Below are 24,034 nucleotides of genomic sequence, written 5' to 3'. Positions count from 1 at the left end.
TCCATTAAATCATGTTACCACCGATACATATTAGTATTTTGTACTACTTATAAGAGAAAAGCAAAAGCAAGATAGAAGGGAGAAGAAAGTAAATGAAGAATAACAAGTTTTGGAGGAATATAGAAGAGGCCAGAAAGGTAAATGATTGTTTGCTTCGAAAATTCATGTGATTCTGAGCTGTGCACAAACGGATGCACGTATGAGGAAAGAAGCTAAAGGTGTAAGCTCTGGAACACCAGCATTTTGCATTCTTGAACAAAACTACCTCTTTCCTCATGTGCTCATTTAATGTGTTTTCGTTTTGACTCCTGATGGGAGTATTCACCCCTAACAGTGCTCTTCACAAGACAGAATGTTAGCCCAAAACCAACTTTAGCTAGGACATAAGACTGGCCTTGGGACCATAACATCTTTGAACCTCCTAACACTCTTTCCTGGAGCTTGATTAGAGGATTTATTCTGACTGCCAAAGGGAAGGGAAACCTTTAATGAGAAATTTAGCTCTGTGCAGGAATCAGTGATACAAGAAGGAAAGGGACATTACAAATTAGACACCGACTTGGGCTGCAAAGCTACAGAACTGAACAATCCCTTTAAGAGACCTGCACCAGTAGAAGTAGCCATATAATTAGGTGTGCGGCAAAAAATGATCTCAGGGCACATGGAGGATAGTTTTTATAGATACTGATCATGTGAATCTGGAATTCCATCATACATGCTTTCCTATTTCAGATTCATTGTGGCATAAGAGTCGAAAATGAAGACGTACATTCTAACATTAAAAGTGGAAAAATATGTATAGTATCTGATTTATTTGACAGTCATCTTTAGTAAAGGAACTTGTTAAGTTTTGAAATGTAAGCTCTAGGGCAGTGTATTTTTATTACTCATATTGCTTTCCTTGTATTCTTTTATATACACAGAATAACTAAAATTTGTCTTATATAAAGGAAGTATAAAGTTATTTTTGTGTGTGAGGCATATATTCTGGACTCAGGAGTATACCATAGCCAAGAACATGCCATGGGGTAGGGTGCCTATATCGCTCTCTCCCTGAAAGTCCCTTCTCCCAAAGTTAAAAATATTATATATATATATATAATACATATATATAATAATGTTCAAATAATCTGATGACTGTTACTCAAAAGCAATAAAGATTCCATGGGAGTATTTATTAAACCAAGTATTAAAATCTTCCGTAAAAAAGATCTATTAGTCTATTCTATTTGTCTCCATTAACTTTCCTCACGCAAGCCTATACATCTCTTAGATATGATTATATGGATTATCTCTATATTCAGAAGCCATGATATTTCAGTCACATTCACAAAGTTTCCCAAAGAACCCACTAAATTGCTCAGGGAGACATTATTTTTGATGGCTGCTAACACAGAAGATAAACTTAGAAGCACATTAGGTTTTTTTTTTTTTAATCTGTCAGGATTTTAATGCTTTGATCCATTCAGGAAAACACAGTTCAAAGTTTTGTATGAGCTCAGGCCTAGGTCCACAGCCTTCCACGGGACCACCCCATGGGAAACGACTGGATGATGGCAGATCTCGTTATGACCTGGGCTGCTATTCTCTCCCAGATTCCCTCCACTGCAAGCAAGGGTGCTCTGGGCTCTCCCTGTGCCCTACACTTTTTACTTTCCTTTTTACTTCCCTGTGTTTTTGCCCTGCATGAAGCACACTGGAGACACTCTCCTCTTTACCTTTCGGCTTCTTTGTTCAGGCAACACAGAAGGGATCAAGAACACCGTCTACTGTGTTAACTTGTGTGGGCTGAGTTCCTAAATCAAGGAAAACTGCCCTAAAATAGATCTGTATTTTATACAGTCTCCACCACAAAAAAAAAAATGAAATACAAAAAAGATAATATTTTAAGTATTTATCAGTTACCAGTTACTGAAAACTTAAGGTTCAGAAATAAAACTATAGAGATTTGAAGATGGATTGGGCTAAACACAATTAATTTTGTTTCAATTATAGTTAAATGTGAGAGTTTCACCGTCATATTGATTGGTCCTCATCTTTCTGTCTAGGTCTACTCAGCTTTACTGTTTTCAGCATTATTCAAATGATTCCTTTAGCTGTTTGTTTGTCAAGGAAGACATGAGCTGTATCTCTGCTAGCTTTAAGTCATATGCAGAAATTTCACAAGCATTTCAAAAGTGTTTTTCTATGAGAAAAATATGTATGTGCAAATGTGTTTATAGTCTTGCACATGTGTGCATCTATTGTGAGAGCACTATTTTTGAGATCCTAGACATGACTTATTAGTTTTTTATAATGAGTACAATAAAGCTACAAATATTATATATCTTATGTAGGCTTATGAAAATATTTGAGCTCCAATATTGATGACTTTGTTAAAACAGTGAGTCTTCTGAGGTTTCTAGAAATTTACCAAGTAGTTCACCTCATTCCATTTTAAAATTCCTTCTGTCTCCAGCCCCTACATTTTTTCCTCAGAGATTACCCTCACTCCCAGGTTTATTGCAGGAGTGTGTTTTTTGGTGAACTATTATTGCTCATGTTCACTTTGCTTTGGACTATTCTAAGAGCATCTGTCTACATTCTGAAGCATTGCTTTGTTGAGGCCATCTTAAATCCTTAAGAGTTGTCTGTGCTATTATATGTATCTGTATTTAAAAGCAATATATATTAGCTTAGTATCCAATTATGTGACTTTGATTTTTTATTAACTCACTAATGGTCATTTGAACTTTTTAATTTTTACTTATTTTGCTGTCACTTTCATGTATGTATGTGTGGTTATAATTATGTATGCCATTTTGCACATCTATGGTCACACACCGGTGTCCGTGTGTACGTGTTTCATGTATGCACATGCACTATGGAGACATGAAGTTGATGTTGGAAATATTCTTTGATCCCTCTTCCACCTTAGACATTGATACGTGTTCTTTTAAGCAAACTAGATCTTAACAAACATGGCTTTCTTTGCAGCTTGTTGTCTCTGCAGTTCCTCTGTCTACCTTTGAGGCTGTCAATTACTGATTGGATCCCATTCCTACCTAGTATTCACATGAGTATTAGGGATCCGAGACTCTGCTCTTCACCCATGAACAGAAAGCACATAAGCCCTGAGCCCTCTGTCTGCACTGTTTTGCACACACACTTTTGAAATTGAAGCATGTATAGAAATTGAGAAGTCAAATTACAGAACAACTATGAAAACCTACACACCACAGACCCAGACAGGTTAGGTAACAAGGAGCGCCCAAGGGGGAATGCGTGGATCTTACCAGGAAGGGGAAATAGGAGAGATCTCCTGGTTAAACTGGGAGTAGGTGAAGATGGGAACTTGGATCTGGTTGGGGGGTGGAAGGAGGGGGGAGAGTAGTGAAAGAGATGATTGGAGGGGTGGGCATTTCAGGGTAAGGCAGAAACCTGATGCCAGGGAAACACGCATGAGTTTACATAGATGACACCAGATAAGACTCTGAGCAAAAGGTAGCATTGACTGGCCATTCCCTGAGATCAGACTGATAATTACCCCAATTGTAATCAGAGAACCTTCATCCAGTAAATGATGGAAACAGATGCAATGACCCACAGCCAAACATTAGGCTGAGCTCTAGGGAAACCCTGCTGAAGAAAAATGAAGAATTGTTGGAGACAGGGGGGTCAAAGTTCATCACAATTAAACCCACAGAAACAACTATCCTGGCTCGGAACTCACAGAGGTCTGAAGCCAATAACCAGAGAACCTGCATGGTAGCAACCTATAGCCCTTACATTTATGATAGTTGTGTAGCTTGGTCCTACTTGTAAGACAACGATCATTGGAAGCAGGGGCTGTCCTAACACTTTGGCTGGCTCTTGAGAACATATTCCTCATACTGGATTGACTGTTCAGCTTTAATCCAAGAGGAGGTGCTTAGTTATACTGTAACTTGATAAACTATGCTTGTTGATACCCATAGGTAGCCTGCCATTTTTGTTCAGAAACACCGAAGGAATAGATTGGGGGGAGGATGGGAAGGAAAGGGGAGGAGAAAAGGGAAGGAAAAGGGGAGGGAGGGGAATCTACAGTTGGGATGTAACATAAAGAATAAATACCTTAAAATCGGTTGTTTGGTTTCTACCTGCTTTATATAACTTTAATTACTTTATGCTTTTATACTGTCTAGGTAACAATAAAAAGAAACTTAAATATATAATGTGTAAAAATATATTTAAATTTTTAATTAGAAATAAAACTTGAAAAAATATTTTTCTTTTTATGATTTTATTGAAAAAATATAGAAAGTATTTCTGATGCTGGTTTCCAACTTCCCCCAGCTACTCTCAAATCATCCCCATCTGTCCCCTCCACTCATATCCCGCCCTTTCTCTCTCTCTTTAGAAACCAAACAAGCAAACAAAAGTATAGAATTTTTAACAAACCAACGGGAAAGAAATCCAAAAGACATACAACACACACACACATACACACCACACACATACACACACACATACACACACACACACAACTAGACACAACACAATACCAAAAATTTTATTATTACAAGTGAAAGAGCAGTAAACTGAAAAATGCCCAAACAAACAGAAATAGCATTAAATCTGTGCTGTGTTGGCCATCTACTACTGGGCATTGAGCCTACCTTCAAGTTTGATAAACATACCCAGTAAGACTCCATTGAAGAAAACTTATTATTCCTCTGTAAGCAAATGCCAATTGGAGATGGCTTCTTGTTTAAGGGTGGAAGAATGTGTCCACATCCCACTTCAGCACTGGAATCCCATCTGGTTGGAGCTGTGCATGTTCTATGCATGCTGCCACAGTCTCTATGAGCTCATATTTGCGTCAGTCCTATTGCATCTTCAATGCTCTGTTCCCTTCTGTCTTCCATCTACTCTGGCTTTTACTATCTTCCTGCCTTTTTTTTCTGCATAGTTCCATGAGCCCTGAGGCAGGGGATTTGAAGAAATCATTACCCTTTGGAACTGAGTGTTCCAAATCTTTTAGTCTCTGCAGGTTACCCAGAGCTGTGGGTCTCGCTGTGTTCACTTTATTGTAATGAATGTGCCAAATAAAAAAAACTTCATACAGCTAGATTTGGGGTGGTAAGTAAAACAAAACTCATTCTGAGATCCTAAAGTCTATGCATCTCTTTATTACTTACAAGCACGCCATTCCATTCTAAAGACAGGTTAGGTGAGAAACTTGTGTAGGATTTACACACTGCTCATCTTCATTCATTGTTCACTATTTTACAATAGCCAAGAAATAGAAATAACATAGGACACCCCATATATTGAGTTCTACAGAGTCATATGTCACAACGCAATAACTACTAGTTAAGTACATTTTTAATTTATTTAAGAAATTTATAAAGAGTAGTTTGTTGAAGGTTGCTGAGATTTAATGACATTGTCCTACAGCAAGGGGAAAAATACCTTGAGTAGGACCATTATATGCCACCAACTAAAAAAATGCCTGTATTAGTAATGGATACTATTATGTATTATGTATATTATGTATTGATGTATTATGTCATATAATATCCAAGCATTAGAAGATGTTGCAAATGTTCTTGATTTACCTCCAGAACATGACTGAAGATACTACACACTAGAGTCACAGGACATAACAAATTAGCTAGTCTTTACCTGGAAGCTTCGTCAACCACTAGCTAGCACTCCACAGAGCTGGGGGGTACTGTGCACTGCCAGGAGTAAACAGTAATCCCTCATGCCCACCCAGCTGTCCACTTGTAAGCTACATCACTGACTAGCTTGACAAGATATGACCCATTGGCATTCCAGTAGTGTGAATGCTTTGGGGTAAACAGCCACTTTTTGGCCTGTGCTCTAAGGCACACTCCATGAGACGGAAACACATATGTGTCACTGCTAAGAGGTCAAAATCTGAGACTAGATAGGTTCATAGGCCCTAAAGCTAGAACCCACTACTATTACTTTGCTAAATGGACATAGTATTTAAAATGACTTCTAATGACTCATTACTGTATGCATCGATTAGAAAATCTCTGAGTCTTTATCAAGGAATCTTCTCGGTGCACTGGATTGCAATTAACTCATAGATGTCCCGAACCCCAATAAAAACTGTGGAGTCCTCAGCCCGGAATGAAGTATTTTATTTACTGCTCTCTCAATGGCTCATGGATTTTCAATAAAGAGAAAGCAGAGAGCTCCTAAGAGCTGGAGGTGGTTGATAAAATCAATTAACTTCCTTTTCAGACACAACAGGGCAGATGCACATAGGAAATCACAGTGGTCGACAGCAGGCACAGAACCCACCCACCATTCAGCTGTCAAACCTCAGCAGAGTGAGATAATGGACAAGAGGTATTATTGGCATTTGACAGTTGATGGGTAAGGGAAAGTCACGTTTCTTTATAGGTATGATCAGCCCCCACCACTGTAAGTAGATAATGCTCAAGGGAAGGTCCCACACCCAAGACTAATTGGACACAAACTGGACATGATGGAAAAATAAAGATCAACTAAGCGGGGCTCATAGGGGTTCACAGAGACTGAAGCAGTAGTTACAGAGCCTGTATGAGTCTGTGCTAGGCCCTCTGAATGCTGTGATTCTTTAGCTTGGAGTTTTTGTGGGAGTAGAGGTGTCCCTAACTCTTTTGCCTTCTTGTGTGACCCTTTTCACCCCACTGCGTTTCCTCATCCAGTCTTGATATGAGTTTGTGCCTAATCTTCTTGCATCTTGTTATGCTGGGTTCAGTGGGAGGCCCTGCTCTTTTCTAAAGGGAAACAGAAGGGCAATGGATCTGTGGGAGGGGGAAGATAAGAAGGCTGGGAGGAAGAGAGGGAAGGAAAGCTGGAGTCAGGATGTATATACTATATGAGAGAGGAATAAGAAAAGAAAAGAAAAAAAGAAGGAATCTCAAAACTGGTTGGGAATGGGGAGGGGACTGTGAAGAGAGTAGTAATGGTTGGAGTTTGGGGAGGAGAGGTAAAAATGTTCAAAACACACTGAATGGAATCCTGAAAGAATTAATAAAATATTTCTTAAAATTTAATTTTATATATATATATATATATATATACATACATATATATATATATATATATATTTCAAAACTTAGTGTGCAAAAAGTAGCACAGTAGGCTTGGGGAGGGCAGAATCAGCCATGAGTCTGCCCAGTGCCAGGCACTGAAAGGTCAGAAATTATTATGGGAAGTGAATACCTGGTGGGGAAATAGAAGAAAGGCAGGGAGGAGATTGATTTATGTGCCGGGGAAAGAGGCTGATCTGAAGAGTCGAGGATGCTGAAGAATTAATTGGCTGATACAGATGGCCAGCTTAACACCCAGGGTCATGGTGATGTCTGGGCCTGGGCTGCTGCCATGGAAGATGACTTGGTTCAGGACTCTGATGCAGCTGTGGGGTCTATGCTGTGTGGTCCAGGGCTCCTGTTACCAGTAAGGGTCCTGAAGAGGCCCAGAGTCTGGACCATTACCTGTTACTAAGTCAGTGTCCAAGGGATGTGTTCCTACAGGGGTCATATAGATTTAAGAGACCCAGGCTGACATCTGAGAACTTGGTGATGCCTAAGCCCAAACTGCTGCTGGGGGCAATGTCTGTGGACCTACTGCAACCCAACTCTAAATTGACGTGGCTCCTATTACCACCAAGGGCCCTACTGATACCCATAGTCTGGGCCAACCCCTGAGGCCAAGCTAGTATTTGAGGGTCAACTGCTGCTGGGGCAATGTGTGAAAGTGATCTGCCCCCTATGAACCTGTGTGGGAGAACGGGCCCCACCCATCATGTGCCATATAGTGGAGTGGAGAAGGAAATAAAAGATCTCTTCCCTACCCTACCTGCTGTGGGACAATTGTGTTTTATCCTGTTCCTTGTATTATTTTAAATAAAACACTGATTGACCAGTAGTCAGGCAGGAAGTGTAGGTGGGGCACTGAGAAGAGGAAAATTCTGGGAAGAGGTAGCTTAGTCTGCAGTCATGACCCAGTCGTAGAGAAAGCAAGATGTGACTGCCTCACCAAAAAAGGTACCAAGCTACGTGGCTAACTCAGACCAGAATTATGGGCTAATGTAAGTTATAATAATTAGTTAATAAGAAGCCTGAGCTAATGGACCAATCAATTTATAACTAATGTAGACCTCTGTGTGATTCTTTGGGATTTAATAACTGTAGGACGGAGGGGAATGAAAACATCAGTTAACACCTACCCCTCTCTGCCTGTGGTTGGTGGGACAGCTGGCCTTGAGGTCATAAGAGTGGGAGTGTTGGCACTTCCCCTTGCTCACAGCAACACTTGGGCAAGCAGGTCCTGTGCCTCACTCAGACAACACAGTAGAGCTGACCCTCTTGGCTGGGGCACAGGAGAGCAGGGTGGGAGGACTTGAGATCAGGAGAGCTGACTCCCCATCTTCTGCCATGTGTTTACATGAGTAAGAGAAAGATGCCCCTCACCCCTTGCCACCTATGTCTGGTGGGAGAGCTGGTCCCAGGGTTAGGAAAATGAGAGAGCTGGTCCTGCACCTCACTGCCTTCAGCACATGGGAGAGAGGGACCTGAACCTCTCCTGCGGAGCACACTAGAGCTGATCCTGTACGTGGGAGTGCATGTGAGCTGCTCTTGTGGACGTGAGAGTAAACCTGCAACCACCTCTCCCTCATATGCTTTGTGGTGGCATGGGTAAGGGAAACATGCTCTTCTTCACCCCATCCCTTGCCACCTGTGCAAGTTAGGAGAGCCAGTCTCAGGGGCATGAGAGCAGAAGAGCTATCCCTGCCCCTCATGAAGGGTTGCGGGCACTGCATCTCACCTGGGCAAAACAGCTGCCCCTGGTAGTGTGAGTGAGGGTGAGTTGGACCCCAGAGTGTGAGAGAAGGAGGAATGGCTCCACCCTTTGCTGCCTGGTGCCTCCTGTGAGCTAGCTGGAGCAATGCTGGAGAGCTTGCCCAACTAGCTATAATGAAAGTTGGCAAACTGACAAACCCAGCTACCACCAATGCCAGAACCATGGCAATGAGTTAGCCCAGACCAACATCTACCTCATATATAAACTGCTGGAGTATATAAAAGGATCAGACCTGAAGATCTAAAGCTACAGGATCTCCATGATACAGGGCAACAACAAGATAGTCAAGAAAAGTTTCACTGAGGGCCCAGTATGGATAAGGTAGCAGAAGCCAGAGACCTCAAGCCAGACCAATGACTCACTGCAATGAACACTTACTTACAAGTAAAGATGTGTAAACTAAAGGGTGTACTGTGTGACTCACTGTGACACATTACAGCTTTCACACTGAGATATTTTTTCCTTTGCTTGTTTGTTTTTGGTTTTGTTGGTTTTTGGGGGGGATACTCTTAAACATTGTTTTGTTTTGGAGGTAGATTGCAAGGAGAAACAGTGGAAGCAACAGGACAGGGATACGAGTGGGATCAGGTTGCATAATGTAAAATTCACAAAGAATTATTTTTAATTGCACAATAAGAATAATGGCTGGCATCTGGTTTTTACGGTGAGATATATTAAGTGGTGTTTCTCGCATGAAGAACAAGCAAAGGTAGTCACTTTGATAACTGTACAGCAGTCTTCTGAGCTTTCTCACTGTGATACAGCAAGCAAGATGGGAATGGAGGACAGAATAGGAAAATAACTCTTCTTGCTCATAGCTAATGTAAATATTTACACAACCAATGCTGAAGACCTGGGAGAATATCTACAGAAACTAGCAAATCAACTTAGTAAATCTCATGTTAAAATGTTGATGCAGAAATATCAATTTTATTTCTCCACATTCACAACAAATGATTGAAAGTTTATTCTGTTAAAAGTACTACTTGGCAGAGATGAGGATATGTTTTCAGTGGATAGAAGTGGATAGAGGCACTTACTCTGCAAGCATAAAATATGAATTTGAATCCTAAGCAGGTGTGTAAAAAAGCCAGGCGTGGATGTATATGCCTGTGATGTCGGCACCGGGCAGCAGATGCAAAGAGCATGCTCACCAATTCAGTAATCCATTAAGGCATGAAGTTACAGAAAAGGACACAGGACACACTACTCCAGTTTCAATATGTATATAAATGGGTTTGCACATCCACAGGTTAATGTGCACACACACCCTAACACAATATACCCCCAAACTTAAAATCTGTCTCAAACAGTTTGATGTCTGGTGAGGGGGAGAATGCTAACTCCTTGGCTTCGGTGCCATTTATTAGGGAGGCTCTCCATTGTTGAGCAGCTTTTATCCCTGGGTTGATGAGTAGATATCTGTATGACTGCACCAATGCTGAATACTGTTCAACTCCACCAGCTTGTTTGTACTTCTTCATTCCAGCACCACCTGTTGTCCTGTTGGACCTTTGCGCTACATGTATTCCATCATCTTCCATCTATTCTAGAATGATAGGTCTTCTCTTGCTCTTTTTAAATTTCCTTTTCAAGTCTCTACGGATGTTTGTAGTAACTTGCATCAAACTGTTTGAGACAGATTTTAAGTTTAATTGGGAAAGATAAACTTATAAGCCTTTTGTAATATTTCTGGTTTTTTTCTTTTTTGTTTTGTTTTGTTTTGTTTTTCGAGACAGGGTTTCTCTGCAGCTTTAGAGCCTGTCCTGGAACTAGCTCTTGTAGACCCATTGCTGGTCCGAACTCACAGAGATCCGCTTGCCTCTGCCTCCTGAGTGCTGCGGATTAACGGCAGTGCGGCCACCACCGCCCGGCTTTGTAATTATTTCTTTAGCTTGAGTGTATGAAAAGATATCACAGAAGGAACACAACCAACCATTCATGTCCTGTGTCAGACTAAATGTTTCCTGCTCTTCAAAAGACACAATTCAGAAAATCAAGGTGAGGGCAAGTATTTGGATAATATAAATCAGACAAGCGATTTGCATCCATGATAATCATATATAAAAAAAATTTACCATTTAGCCTAACCATTCTACTTGTGGGTGTTTTTTTAAGAGAAACAAAAACATTTATGTGTCAGCTCTAAATATTTAAGCAAATATAACCCAAACCTCAAACAATACAAATGTCTAGCTAATGGGTCAACATAGGCAGTTCATTTTTGTAAAAAAATACTATTCAGTAATAAAAATGATTTACTGGTAACTATTACAAAATGAATAGCTGTTAAAAAGTATTCTAAGAATTTCTAAGAATTTAAAACCAATATCCCCAAGAATACTTACTTTACTATTTATTTCCCCAAACATGAACTCACTAACCATTGTCCCAACCCTGGAGGTAATCTGAACTCCTGAAGCAACCAGTTGCAAAGGGTATTGTGAGTTGAGCCAGTCAAGATGAGGCTGAGGGATCTTTGAAACTTTGATATTTTATGATCATTCTTTTTAATTTGTTTTCAAAATTCAATTTCTTAATCCTTAAATCTGAGGAACTACTAGAGGAATGCATACAAATTGTTTTGGCAGTCAGTATAATTGCAAATGTGACAAATACTTAAGAATATTGTTTGGAAAAATCAGCAGGTTGTTTTATGAGAAATGATTTTTTAAAAAAGCTGAGTGTTAAAGAGTGTTGCCCTTAAACATGATGACTTGTATCATATAGTGATCATCATCAACACCTCCATTATGCAAAGGTCAAATCAGATCTCAGTAGGAAATGAGAAACAAAATTAGCCTGTTACCTAGTTCTCTAGCCTTAAGGGAAGTCAGTAATTCCCAGAAAATTTGGAATTAGTGTTCTATGATATGTATACTGTCAGATGAGTTACAAATAAAGTCTAAACTCATATAGACATAACTGTCTGCAACTAACAGTATAAGCTGTAAATAGAAGGAGTGTTTCAATCATTTTCAGATATTTGGAGATACATGTTTTTGATACTATTCCCAAACTCAAAAAGTAGTGGCTGTTTAAAAATTGGTTCTCAATGTGGAAACATATTTATCAATGAATATTGTATGACTACATTGGCTTATGTTAAAACAACTAAGCTCTTGGGCCATGAGTGATTTTGTAATAAAATAAATTGGCCATCTCATAAAAAAGAAAGAAAGAGAAACTCAGTTCATTGTTATGATTAGGACATCAGAAAGTCTTTGTAGGGAAGCTTGTCAAATTCTAGTGGTGATGGCAAATTCCAAAATTCTCAATTTCTCTTAAGATCACAATATCACTGTCACCCAATAATTTGAGCTGGTTCTTGCTTAAAGTGGCTGCCTCGTTTCATCACTTAAAATAAAACAGGTGCCAAATGTTCACATCTAGTTAAGTGTGCTGGGTTTGCCAGTCATTTTTTCCAGTAAAATGCTCTTTTCTTTATTAGTCAACCAAACAATGACACAAATCTGTTTGTTGGCTTTAGCAGAAGGGCTTATGTGTACTTCCCTTTTTGTCACACCAAACACTAAAAAGGTATGTACTCAAGAATGGAGAAATTAGTAGAGTCAGCCATTCCCATTGTTTCCTGGGCGCTGCTGAGGAAACACTGATTTTTCCCTATATAACTGTGGTAGTATCTAATGTGCAATTTGAGCTCAGTCTTTCTGCTAAGGCTTCAGAAGTTTTTCTCATCATGATTTTTACAGCATGTTGCAGAGGTTAACACTGAGAAATATGTAAACATGGTTGCTTAAGAATCAATCATGTAAAGGCGGAAGTTTAACCTCCACTGTGAGACACTGAGTATGCAGAATCATAACCTGAGTGTCTTGCTTAGAGTGAAATCTTTGAGAGATGATTATAATTAGACAAGATCACCAAGTAGAGCCACATGATGGAATGTTAGCAGCTTTGTAAGAAATGGAGAGACACCAGGAGCACACGTATATGGTGTCATGGTCCCCTTAGCCACCCCAGGATTCTGCCAGTGAGGTTACCAGCAGGTCTGCATCCTTGACTTTAGAAAACAACTCTAAGCTAACCCAAACTTGCTTTTCTTTATAACTTACCTAATCTATGGTGTTGTATAATTGCCAGCATAAATTTTATTAAACTTTGAGTTTTAAATCATCCAAAAGGTTTAAAAGAACATCTGGTGATTCACAAAACACATTTCTGTACCAACAGAATATAAACAATAGATGGTGATGATAATGATGATAGATATAGACAGACAGACAGACAGACAGACAGACAGGTAGATAGATAGATAGATGATAGATAGATATCTATATGATATATAGATAGATGATAAAGAGATATAGATAATACATAGATAATAAAAAGATAACATTTGAGATGTTAAAAGATCTGTTATGCAAAGCTATATATAAATAGCATATAAATGCCAATTCCCTCTCATCTAGACTTGTTTCCTACTTTCCTATATTCTTTTCTTCATTTCCTCATCCTTTTTTCTTTCCTCATGCCATGACATTACTACATTATGCCACATAAACATTGTAATATACATGTATCCTTTACAGTATGACACATAGTTCTGTAATATACATGGTATCCCTACAGTGTGCCGCACAATACTGTAGTATCTTATAATAGGGTGTTGTACCCCACTGATTTGCTTCATTGTACTTATAGAAGTGATCATGTGATCTCTGGTAAGCAATGCAATAGTGAATGAATCACTAATACACAACTATCTGAGATGGAAATAATATCTTTTGTTAGACTGGAAGCTTCCCCTAACCTTATCTATTCTCTCTTCCCTATGTTTCAACTTCCCAGCTAACATTCTCCTCTGTTCCTTAATATCTCATTATGTGTGCTACTTGAAATTGTGTATTTCCCGTTCTTTACTTACTCCTCTTTATTAAACAACATTGGCAAGTCAAAAATAATCTAATCTCTTGTTTTTTATATATTATTAAAATTTTAATAAAATTTTGACTTTGTGATACATTATAAAATTTACTTAAATATATAACAATAGTATAGAATGGTTGTCCAATTAATATTATTTGGCTCTGGAGTCAGTCTCTCTGGAACTGGATTTACAACTCAGCCATGCCCTTGCTTTGGGATCATAGGAAAATTACTTAATTTTTAAATGATTTTAACTTCTCATGTGAAAGGTTTTCTCATCATGGTCACTCCTTCAAAGAGTTGTTTGCAGATAAAATGAAATAATATTTAGAAAGAACTTATCACAGTACCAGTCATATAGGAAGACTCAATAAATGTTAGTAGCAGTGGTAACTGGTTTTGCATTTCTCCTTGAACACATTCCCCTTTGGCTTCTGTATCTGAACAGTAAAGCAAGGGATTTAATCCCTTACCAGTGTCATCATGTATGCCTGCTACTAATACACTGCAAGGTCCCCTGGTTCTCCAGCATCTGACTGTCCCTTGACTTGGGGTTTGTCAGTCTTCATAAATGCTTTTACTAATCTCTCTCTCTCTCTCTCTCTCTCTCTCTCTCTCTCTCTCTCTCTCTCTCTCTCTCTCACACACACACACACACACACACGCACGCACGCACGCACGCACGCACACACACACAAACACACATGCACACACACATGCACACAAACACATACACACATCTACACACATCTCTATCATACATAGATGTAGTATGCATCTTTATTTCTAATAGTTTCTGCCTCTTTGGCATTCCTGAACAATACAGGGGAGCAAGAGGGAAAATTGTAGAGTGCTTACTTTGTTCCTGATGGCTTTCAAGAGGGAACAGGGAGATAGAGTTGCCAGACAACAACACATTTTTCTAGAGTCACCAGAACACTTGGAAGTCTTCTTTCTCAGGCTGTAAATATTGCCAAAATAAATAAACAGACAAATATCATCAGCCAAGCAAGGGCTGTTTAGAGGTCACCAGGGCCCCTTGAACTACTAATACTTTACTATAGGTTCAGGTGGTTTTCTGAACAAAGATATTCTTTTATATCATCCCATGTCAAGGATTAGAAGAGAGACATTCCAAGAGCTCAAAAGGTACGCAGAGATGTGGGATTCCCTATGTATGCTGTGAATATCATTGGTTAATAAAGAAACTGCTTTGGGCCTATAGCAGAACTATAGAGGAACAGAGCTAGGTGGGAAAAACTAAACTGAATGCTGGTAGAAAGGAGGCAGAGTCAGGGAGAAGCCATGGAGCCACTGCCAGAGACAGATGTGCTGAAACTTTGCTGGTAGGCCATGACCTCGTAGTGATGCACAGATGAAGATGGGTCAAATTAAGATATAAGTGTTAGCCAATAAGAAGCTAGAGCTAATGGGCCAAGCAGTGATTTAAATAATACAGTTTCTGTGTGATTATTTCAGGCTAAGCAACCAGGAAATAACTTGCAGCCTCCTCCAACAGTGAAGAACGTTTTACTTCACTGAATTCAAATGGTAGAAGTCCAGAATAGAGACTGAAAGTAAGACTAGAAAGGAAAAAAGCATGAGAGATGTGGTAGGAACAGAGACAAGGGATGGTGTCTCTTACTGTAGGATAACGTCTACAACAAAGCTGGTGGAGGAAGTGTTCCTTCTGCTGCTGCTGAAAAGTGATAGATCTTGAAAGAAGAAAATCTATAGACATGTAGATATTAAGATAATAAAGTAACGGCCATTAATGGAATAGATACGCTTCAACATCCGTGGCCTGATAAACAGGATTATGGCTAATCATATAAAGTGCTGTATTGAAGTAGGAGCAGGGTAGACATCTTCCTCACAGTGATCCAGGGACTAGGATTTCCTTCTATTGAGACTAAGATACAACCTGGGGCTTCTGAGTCCTTCACTTTGAGTTAGCAGATCGGAATAGCCTAAAGGACCAAGCAGGGAGTTCTGTATGTACCTAGTACAGAAATACGCAGAATATATTATATGTGCCCTCATTCTTTGAGTATAATATAGTCATAAGGCAACACTTAACTGTAACCATAGTGCAACATAGAAATCTACCTAACAACTCAGTCAGTTCACCACACTATAGAAATAAGTATTGTCTTTAGGGCCATTTCATTCACTACAAATGGGTGATTTAGATTTATGCATAGAGTATGAGTATTCAAAAGTATTAAAAAAACAACTATTTTCTATAATAATAACTATAGATAAATATGGCACATTCATATTGAATCTCTCAATTTAAGAAAATGACAATAATTTTAAAGACTTTTTATTAGAATTTTCGGGAGGAAATTTGTAGATACTGTGTTCTGAGCATGTTTTCTATTCGTTAGATATTTGGTCTAGCTCTTGATTTGATGTGTGAGTCCTCTCATCACGATGCATGAATAATGTTTTATTACCATTGGTTATTAAAGCTGTTTAGGTCAATGGCTTAGAAAAGTAAAGCCAGGTGGGAAGCCTGAACAGAGATATAGAAAAATGGGCAGAGTCGGGGAGATGCCATGTAGCTGCTGAAGGAGGACAGATGCGAGCTGCCAGCCCAGAACCTACCAGTAAGCCACAAACCTCGAGGCAATACACAGTTAGACATAGGTTAGTTTTAAGATTGTAAGAGTTATCTAGATGCTATACCATCTAGAAACAATGCTGTAATTAATATAGTTTCTGTGTTATTATTCGAGTCTGGGCTTCTGGAAAATTAAAAAGCAGTTCCTGCCTACACTGATTCACTGCTTTGCTACATTCAGTAGAATTATATCTTTATTGTTATTATATAAAGAATGCTTTACATTTTTAGGAATTTTTCACTTAACTTTTTCATTGATTATTGTGTATGTTTATGCATTTGTGTGTATGTATGTTCATGTATATAGGAGGTGTGTATGTTTGAGTGTGCATACGTGTGTGTGAGTGTATGTGGGGGGCTATAGGATAACACTGGGTGTTTTCTCATGCATTGTCTATTTCGTGATTTTTTTATATTTTTATTTCTCCATTAAAAAATTTCCACTTCCTCCCCTCTTCCCATTCCCCTCCCACTCCCCTACTTTCCCTCCTTCCTCCTCCTCCAGTCTTAAGAGAGGGCAGAGTACCCCACCCTGTGAAAAGTCCAAGACCCTTCCCTCTCCATCTAGGCCTAGGAAGGTGTGCATCCATATGGACTAGGGTCCCAAAAAGCCAGTACATGCAGTAGAAACAAGTCCCAGTGCCATTATCAATGGCTTCTCAGTCAGCCCCCATTGTCAGCCACATTCAGAAAGTCCGGTTTGATCACATGCTTGTTCAGTCCCAGTCCAGCTGAATTTGGTGAGCTTCCATTAGAACAGGCACACTGTCTCTGTGGGTGGACCAAACCCTTGCAATCCTGACTTCCTTGCTCATCTTCTCCCTCTTTCTGCTCTTCAACTAGACCTTCGGAGCTCAGTCCAGTGTTCTATACTTTGTGATTTTTTTTCCAGTTTATTTATTTTTTATTAAAAATTGCCATCTCCCCCCTCTTCCTCCCCCCTCCCTCCCCTCCCCTCCCCCCCCCACCCCCACTCCCTCCCTCTTGAGGCCAAACAGCCATCAGGGTTCTCTACACTATGTTGAGTCCAAGGTCCTCCCAACTCCCCCCAGGTCCAGGAAGGTGAGCAACCAAACTGACAAGGTTGACACAGAGCCCGTCCATGTCGTAGAGACCAAGCCCATCGCCATTGTCCTTGGCTCCTCGGTCAGCCTCCACCATCAGCCACCCTCAGAGAGTCCGATTTGGTCGCATGTTCCATCAGTCCCATTCCAAGTGGACTTGATGGTCTCCCATTAGTTCTGTCCTGCCGTCTCAGTGGCTGAACGCATCCCTCATGGTTCTGACTTTCTTTCTCATGATCTCTCTCCATCCGCTCCTCATCAGAACTTTGGGAGCTCAGTCCAGTGCTCCAATGTGGGGCTCTGTCTCTATCTCCATCCATCGCCAGGTGAAGGTTAAGGCTCACAGTGAGCCCGTCCATGCTGTAGAGTTCACATTCATTGCCGTTGTCCTTGGTTTCTCAGTCCTCCTCCATCGTCAGCCACATTCAGAGAGCCCGGTTTGGTCCCCTGTTCCATCAGTTCCATTCCAACTGGACTTGGTGGTCTCCCGTTAGATCTGTCCACCGTCTCAATGGGTAAACGCACTCCTCACGGTCCTGACTTCCTTGCTCATGATCTCCCTCCTTTTGCTCCTCATCGGGACCTTGGGAGCTCAGTCCGGTGCTCCTATGTGGGGCTCTGTCATTTTCTCCATCCAATGCCAGGTGAAGGTTCTATGGTGATATGCAAGATATTCATGAGTATGGCAATAGGATCTGGACATTTCTGGCACCCCTCTCCTCAGCTGCTTTTTGAGACACAGTCTCTCACCAGTCTGGAACTCATCCAGTAGGCTAGAGATCTGCCTGTCTCTACTTGTCCACGGGTTAAGATTATAGATGCCAACACCAGGCCAGTGTCTTACACAGGTGCTGTGGATTGGGGATGGACTTCTGGTCTTTATGATTGTGCACCAAGCACTTTAAGGACTTGAGCTATCTCTACAGCCCTTATGAATTATTTCATAGTATCATAGCACTTAGGTTATTTAAAGCACTTCAGATAGCCTTCTGAATGCAACTAGATTTAATTTAGCATTTCACAAACCCTGAACAACTGTTACAAAGGCAGCAAAGAGTCCTCATGAAATATTATGACCTCCTTTGGTTAAAAGCCAAACTATCCCATGGATTATTCTAGAAATTATGTCAAAGCTGCTATATTTTAGGCACTTATACTGAAGTAAAGATTCCTTAGATGAGAATTTATAGCTGACCACGCAAAAGCAGAAGCATCACCTGGCTACTGAGAGCCAATTAAACACTTAGAACAGGCTCCTGAAGAGGGTATGGCAGAGCGGACAATACTACGAGTTTTTGTCTTCTCCTTGGGTTCTTGTAAATAGCACTGTTGCTGCAAATTGAACACTGTCACCGGTTCCAGAGTGACACCTCCCCTGAGGTCTCTCTCCAGCCACTGCACCTAATCTGGGTGGGGTGATTTTCACCCTTCATGATTACTTTGTCATTATTCTGGCTTCTAGTCCATTCTTCTGCCTATGCTCAGTGAACTGCCATTCTCTTATCAGTAGGATTTAAAAATAACTAGCATCGACTATTACAAACATAGAATAATGATACCATTTTTCTTAAATACAAATTCATACATTATTGTAACTGAGGAAAAGCAAGACTCAAATAACTTTTTAGCAACACAGATTACATACAATTAATTGGCATCACATTGTTTCTCCTTTGTATATTTAATATCATAGATATTCCTTTAATATTGACAGTGGGTATACACGAAAGCATAATATCATAGCATTAATGAATGTTGAATAGAATTATGCAAGGACAAATAAAAGATGAGCAGCTCTTTCGTCTTACTTTCTTGCTTTCTCTTCTTCTTAACAAAACAATTATAATTCCGACTTTTCCTGCTTCCTCTCCAAGATTCCAATTTTAAGCCCAATCAAAAGATGCCAACATACTCAAAACTGAGAATGCTTTGGATTCGGTATTCCTCCTGTCTTGCTTGCCTTTAAGGGATTTTAAGTCTTTTTTTTCTCCCAAGCTGCCAGTTACACTGAATTGTTCTGAAATGTGAAATTGTGTGTGTGTGTGTGTGTGTGTGTGTGTGTGTGTGTGTGTGCGTGCGCGCTCGCACGAGCATGTGTGCAAATATGAGCTACTATCAACCAGGGCAACAATAAGAACTTCACACTTGTCATTTAGTAAAACCTGCCTTTTGAGCCCTGTCAGTCATGGGTTTCTACATGTGTGCTTCTTGGTTGGAGCAGTGCTGTTTTATGGCAGCTTCTGTTTAGGAATTCACATCGCTGCTTGGCATTTATGTAGTTCAGCTGTTAGAGAGTCAGGGTAAGAAGAAAGGAAATATGCAGGAGTGAAGGTTTCGGGGCAAAGAGGGAAACAAGAAAGGGCTTTAGGTTGTGAAATAACAATAGCAGCCATGTGGCAGCAATAAAGCCCAGGCAGAGCCCCCGGTTCAGGCAAGGCACAGCCCAACAGATGCAGCCCACACCCATCCTCATGAGCTGGGTGGCCGAATGCTGGCACAAAGCGCAAGCCGCATGAAATAAATACTAGTCATTATTCAGCATCGGCCTTTGTCACTCTGCAATGCTGAACTCATTACAGAGTGTGCCACTGAGCTCAGATCTGCCTAAAACACCAAAAGATTTAGAGAAGGTATGTGAATAAAAAGGAAATGGTTTCAGGATCTAACTGGGTTGACAAACCTGTGTATGATTCATAGTGTAGGTTCAAATATGTTCAGAAGTTCAGATATTTATCCAATATTGTCAACATAAAACTCTATCCCTTGAGTTTTAATAGGAAAATAACAGCAGCAGGATAGCCCTCTCTGGTGTTCTGAAGCACGTTGAGCTTCTTATTTCTCTCGAATCATTAGAAAACTTAGAGTTTAGAATTTGAAGTTCAGAAGCAAGCATTTCTGGAACATATAAACAAAAGTACTGAAATTAATTTCACTCCTTTCTAAGCAACTCTAGGAAAGGTAACAAAGGTGACATTTTTTACTTAAACTTGCCAGAGAGAATGGATGTTTCTAGGAATTCTTTGGAACATATGGCTTAGGTATATAGAAGGTACATAGGTAAAGACAAAACAAGAATGGCTCATTGAGATTCAAAATTCACTCTTTCCACTCTGCTCCACTCTTTAAGGGAGGAACTTTAGGATTTTTGTTGTGAAACTATGCTGGAAATCGTAGCTTCAAATGATAAAGAGACCTAAAACATTAACAAAATATCTATGCTTTATTCTTTAATATTGATGATTTAATACTTTTTTATTATTATAACAGAAAATCTCTTTGAAACTATAAGCTATAGGTGACTAACATCAACTGGCATAATCATACATACAGCATAGCATTTACAACACGTCTAAGTACTTAGACATGGACATGTATTTTACTTTTATGTTTTTGTACCTATTCATAGTTTGAAAAGCAAAATTACCTTCCTGAACCTGGATGGAGGGGGAAGGAACTTGGACTTCTCACAGGGCAGGGAACCCTTACTGCTCTTTGGACAGGAGAGGGAGGGGGAGTGGAGCAGAGAGGGGGTAAATGGGAGGCGGGAAGGAGGCAGAAATTTTTAATAAAAATAAATAAATAAATAATAAAAAAACTTAAAAAGATAAGCAAAGTCAATCTAGAGTTGAATAGTATATCATCAAAGCTAGAATTATTCACAGTGTGTACATACTGATGATATCCAACAATAAGAAGGGTGTGTAATTGTCTACAATGACAGTAATTTTAACACTTAAAGGGTCTTCAGGCATCATGGAAATAAATGTCACGCCTATGATCCCACAGAAAGTGGAGATGAGAAAACTGCCTGGAGTTTGAGACTAGTCTGGGCTGCGTGCCGAGTTCCAGCTCAACCTGAAATATAAAGTGAAGTGTTGCTGCAGAAACAAAACAAACAATGCAATCTTAGGACATTAACAAGAGAAGTTTTTGAAAAACTTTATAAGCTCATACACAGCCATACCCTACTTCTGAAAACTATATTGTTCACTTGAATAATTAACATGCTACTATGGAAACAGTACAGAGAAGATTCACATGGCCTCTGCGCAGGGATAATGTATAAGTGTGGGAGGTTACCCACACTTTTGAGTGATGTTAGCGGCTGTGGTATGCATTAAATAAATATTACAACAGACCAAAAGAAAATTGTGAGGTGGCAATGGTAATGTGTGGTATCCTGATATTAGCAATAGTATTAGTAATTTAAGTATACACTACTATGACTTGCTCAAATTGCATGTTTATAGCTAACAAATTTTATATTAGTTACATCTGAGAAAAACTGACAAAAATATTTGCAAATGCTAAAATGAATGCACTGTTACGATTCAGATTCTTAGCACGGGGACTGGCTCTCTGTGCTTTCCACCGTGAGTTTCAGTCACGGCAGAAGCCTGTTTGGATATCAGCACCTCCCAGACTTTTTATTAACTTGCCAATCTCTAACAATCAGGTAAGACCACAGCATATTTAGACACCAAAATGAGTGTGTCAATGTAAATAACCTACAAACTAAATAATAAAGGACACTAAAGCGAATACACAGGGAAAACGTAATGGGGGGTGGTCCCATATGTGTAAAAGACTAATGGTCTGCTTCTCAAAAAGAGAAGAAAATGCTTTAAGAACCACATGTTTCCTAAGATAAATGCTATATGACTTTTGATAATAAAATTCAGGTCTTTTTCTGCTACAATTTACTGGGCTAAAATTGAAAACAAACATGCATGCTCATATGTTCCCCAGACAATGGGCGTCTGCGTGTGGGTGTCTGTCCCCAGCATTCGCATTCATAGCAACTGAATCCTTCGGTATCAGTGCCGCCCAGTGACTTGCTTTTCTCCCCCTCTCAACTTTTTTTTTTTTTGTTACCTGTCAATCTGAAGAGGTTGGGAAAATGATGAACAGAAAACAAAACTGAAGGTAAAAGCAATAGAGAAAGATTGATTGGCCCCACACTATCATGTAAGTGTCAATAACACAGAGCTACTGGGTGTCTGCACTGTTTTTCTCTAAACCTTTAGCCGTCCATCAGTCAAAGCCCAAGATAACAATCCATCATGGACTCAAAGTGGTGAACAACTGTGTGGTCCTTTGATAAGGGACAGGGTCACAATTCGTCTCCTTCCCTTCCCACAGATTGCCTCAAATAGGATAAGGCTATGCTACAACAGCTGCAAAGAGCCCAGAGACATTCTTCAGTGTGGAAAAATATTCTTATGAAATACATCCAATAGAGAGCTAAGCACCCATTAAAAAAAATAAAACCAGTGATCATTTATTCAACTTTCATGTTGAATTTATTTGCTCTGTTCTTTCTCAGCATTATCTTTAACAAATGAATTGTTTAATGTAACCAACAGGCAAGATAGTGACTTCTTTATAAAGTGATTGAAGTAACACTATTCTGAAGGCCACAATGCTGTCTCTGTGAAATTCTGAGCAGTATTTTAAATCTGTAGCTGGACTCAATTTTCTTTTCTGAATTGAATACAAGGAGGCATTACAGATAATCCATATGTTTACATATTTGATAGAATGTGCTATCCCCATTCTTTCTCCAAAATTATGCCTCAGTCTGACCAGTGAAGAATGTTTAGTGGCCGAGAAAATGAGCATATCACACTAGGAACTCGTGTGACTTAAATATGTTTCTGAGGTTCATTTAAGCATTTAAAGAATAGTATGTTTAAAAAATATGTAATGGTAAGACACTGTTTCCCCAAGCCTGAACTTCTTTTCTGAAAAGACACAATTTCTTATACAACATTCTCTAATGCCATATTGCTTTAAAGATTATGGTGACAAAATCGTTTAGTGTATCCACTTGCAAAAATATTAGGACCAACCATATAAATAAAAACAGGGAGAGTCATTTTCACTGTGTGTGGACAAGAATGTGGCACAAGAAGACCCAGAAAAATGAGGCTGTCATTAGAGCAGGGCACCAAAGGGAACAGGAAGTCACTCACAAAGAAGAAAAGAAACAAACAAGCAAAGTTTGCTTTAAACAGCATCTGATTTGGAGTCAACCCTGTTGGGCCTGGTTAAGTACACTTAGAATCAGGCTCTACATTTTGTAAACATTAGGTTATAAAAAAAAGTGCCTACCTTGCCTAAACAGTATATCGCCTTCCTTGCCACAGGGAAGGTATTATATATTTCATGAAAATGTTTTAAGTACTAAAAGAGATAAATATTCTAACCATCTACAAAGATTCATAAATATTAGCTACTATATTTTTTAAAGTTTTCTTTTGCTTTGTGTTTTAATCCATAAACTAATGTCACAGTGTGTTTCCTAAACTGATACTTGCAATGAGCTTTTCCAGCATCTAATTGCTATCTTGTGACTAACGGAGGTCAAGAGTTGTTCTCCATAGATTCTTGAGGGTCTGCTTTCTGCACTGATGAGAAGAGCCAAACCTACTCTTCAGATTTGGCAAATTTCAAGGAAACCCCACTTGTATGCTTCTTAGATGAGACATTCAAATTGGCTGTTCTATTCTAATCTGTTATTATATGTAATAAGTTCCCACATGTGGACAGTGTGAGCCTGGAACCACACTCAAAGGCCAGTGAAGAAATGACATCACAAGGCCCC

At 39.6% G+C, this 24,034-nt stretch overlaps 1 non-coding gene across 1 annotated transcript; it reads left to right on the top strand.

The window, feature by feature from the left end:
- The first annotated feature begins 21,410 nt into the window (after nt 1-21,410).
- Nucleotides 21,411-21,517, top strand: LOC119810893. Its single transcript, XR_005284834.1, has one exon. It is a non-coding gene; the product is annotated as a U6 spliceosomal RNA (small nuclear RNA).
- Nucleotides 21,518-24,034: the final 2,517 nt, after the last annotated feature.

The sequence above is a fragment of the Arvicola amphibius genome, chromosome 3, assembly GCF_903992535.2.
Source record: "Arvicola amphibius chromosome 3, mArvAmp1.2, whole genome shotgun sequence".
NCBI lineage: Eukaryota > Metazoa > Chordata > Mammalia > Rodentia > Cricetidae > Arvicola > Arvicola amphibius.
The sequence above is the reverse complement of the archived record's forward strand: the minus strand, read 5'-3'. Positions and strand labels throughout refer to the sequence as shown.